This window comes from Petromyzon marinus, unplaced genomic scaffold, assembly GCF_048934315.1.
Source record: "Petromyzon marinus isolate PM22_M1 ecotype Great Lakes invasive population unplaced genomic scaffold, UKy_Petmar_22M1.pri1.0 PM_G_Scaffold_6, whole genome shotgun sequence".
Lineage (NCBI taxonomy): Eukaryota > Metazoa > Chordata > Hyperoartia > Petromyzontiformes > Petromyzontidae > Petromyzon > Petromyzon marinus.
Window position 1 is genome coordinate 4487501 of NW_027423013.1, and position 2500 is coordinate 4490000.

Genomic DNA, 2500 nt, shown 5'->3' on the forward strand with positions numbered 1-2500 from the left:
AATTGAATATTTTTCACGGATAGACCCCGTGAAACGCTAGAAATTGGCGGGGATGTGTCTCTTGTGGCTCACGGGGCTGTTAGGGTGGCACAGAAATCCCTCGGAATGGGAAAAAACGGGTCATTTTCGTGTCGCCACATTGCATGCGAACCGCATGAAACTTCCAGAGGCATTTGCAGCAGGAATGCATGTGCACTCAAAAAATGTGATATTTTTCACGGAGAGACCCCGTGAAACGCTAGAAGTGGGCGGGGATGTCTCTCTTGTGGCTCACGGGGCTGTTAGGGTGGCACAGAAATCCCTCGGAATGGGAAAACGGGTCATTTTCGTGTCGCCACATTGCATACGAACCGCATGAAACTTCCAGAGGCATTTGCAGCAGGAATGCATGTGCACTCAAAAAAGTGAATATTTCTCACGGATAGACCCCGTGATACGCTAGAAATTGGCGGGGATGTCTCTCTTGTGGCTCACGGGGCTGTTAGGGTGGCACAGAAATCCCTCGGAATGGGAAAACGGGTCATTTTCGTGTCGCCACATTGCATGCGAACCGCATGCAACTTCCAGAGGCATTTGCAGCAGAAATGCATGTGCAGTCAAAAAAAAATTGATATTTTTCACGGATAGACCCCGTGAAACGCTAGAAATTGGCGGGGATGTGTCTCTTGTGGCTCACGGGGCTGTTCGGGTCGCACAGAAATCCCTGGGAATGGGAAAACGGGTCATTTTCGTGTTGCCACATTGCGTACGAACCGCATGAAACTTCCAGAGGCATTTGCAGCAGGAATGCATGTGCACTCAAAAACTTCTATATGTTTCACGGATAGACCCCGTGAAACGCTAGAAATTGGCGGGGATGTGTCTCTTGTGGCTCACGGGGCTGTTAGGGTGGCACAGAACTCCCTCGGAATGGGAAAAGGGGTCATTTTCGTGTTGCCACATTGCATAGGAACGCCATGAAACTTCCAGAGGCATTTGCAGCAGAAAGGCACGTGCACTCAAAAATTTTTATATTTTTCACGCATAGACCCCGTCAAACGCTAGAAGTTGGCGGGGATGTCTCTCTTGTGGCTCACGGGGCTGTTAGGGTCGCACAGAAATGCCTCGGAATGGGAAAACGGGTCATTTTTGTGTGGCCACATTGCATAGGAACGGCATGAAACTTCCAGAGGCATTTGCAGCAGGAATGCATGTGCACTCAAAAACGTCTATATTTTTCACGGATAGACCCCGTGAAACGCTATAAATTGGCGGGGATGTCTCTCTTGTGGCTCACGGGCGCTGTTAGTTAGGGTCGCACAGAAATCCCTCGGAATGGGAAAAGGGGTCATTTTCGTGTTGCCACATTGCGTACGAACGGCATGAAACTTCCAGAGGCATCTGCAGCAGAAATGCATGTGCACTCAAAAACGTCTATATTTTTCACGGATAGACCCCGTGAAACGCTAGAAATTGGCGGGGATGTGTCTCTTGTGGCTCACGGGGCTGTTAGGGTCGCACAGAAATCCCTCGGAATGGGAAAACGGGTCATTTTCGTGTTGCCACAATTGGCATACGAACGGCATGAAACTTCCAGAGGCATTTGCAGCAGAAATGCATGTGCACTCAAAAACGTGAATATTTTTTCACGGATAGACCCCGTCAAACGCTCGAATTTGGCGGGGATGTTTCTCTTGTGGGTCACGGGGCTGTTCGGCTCGCACAGAACTCCCTTGGTCCACCTGATTCGTGCATACAGGCAGCAACTAAAACTCTGTAAACCTGCTGTGAGGACATCTAAACAGTGGACCAGTGAGGCTGTGGAAGATTTGCGGGCGTGCTTAGACTGTACTGACTGGGATATGTTCACGACTGCTACCAATAGTCTGGATGAACTCACAGAGGCTGTGTACATCAGCTTCTGTGAGGACTGCTGTATCCCAACACGTACCAGGGTGAACTTTAACAACAACAAGCCCTGGTTCTCAGCAAAGCTCAAAAGGTTGAGGTTGGAGAAGGAGGAAGCGTTTAGGAGTGGGGATAGAGACAGATTCAAGGAGTCGAAGAACAGGTTTAGCAAAGCGGTGAGAGAGGCTAAACGACTGTACTCAGAGACACTAAAACACCAGTTCTCTACTAACGACGCTGCTTCTGTCTGCCAAAGGGCTCAGGCACATCACCAACTACAAACCCAGAGCGCCCCACACCACTAACGACTCCCGCCTAGCCAACGACCTGAACGAGTTCTACCGTAGATTTGAAAGACAATTGGACTGTCCTGAACCACCCCTTCCCACCCAAGAGGCCCCATCCCCCACCCATACTACAGAAACGACTCTCTCCTTTCAGGAGGGAGAAGTTAATGGGCTTTTCAAGAGGCAGAATCCACGCAAAGCAGCCGGGCCGGACTCTGTCTCTCCAGCCACCCTCAGGCACTGCGCTGACCAGCTGTCTCCGGTGTTCACCAACATCTTTAACACCTCCCTGGAGACATGCCATGTACCAGCCTGTCTCAAGTCCT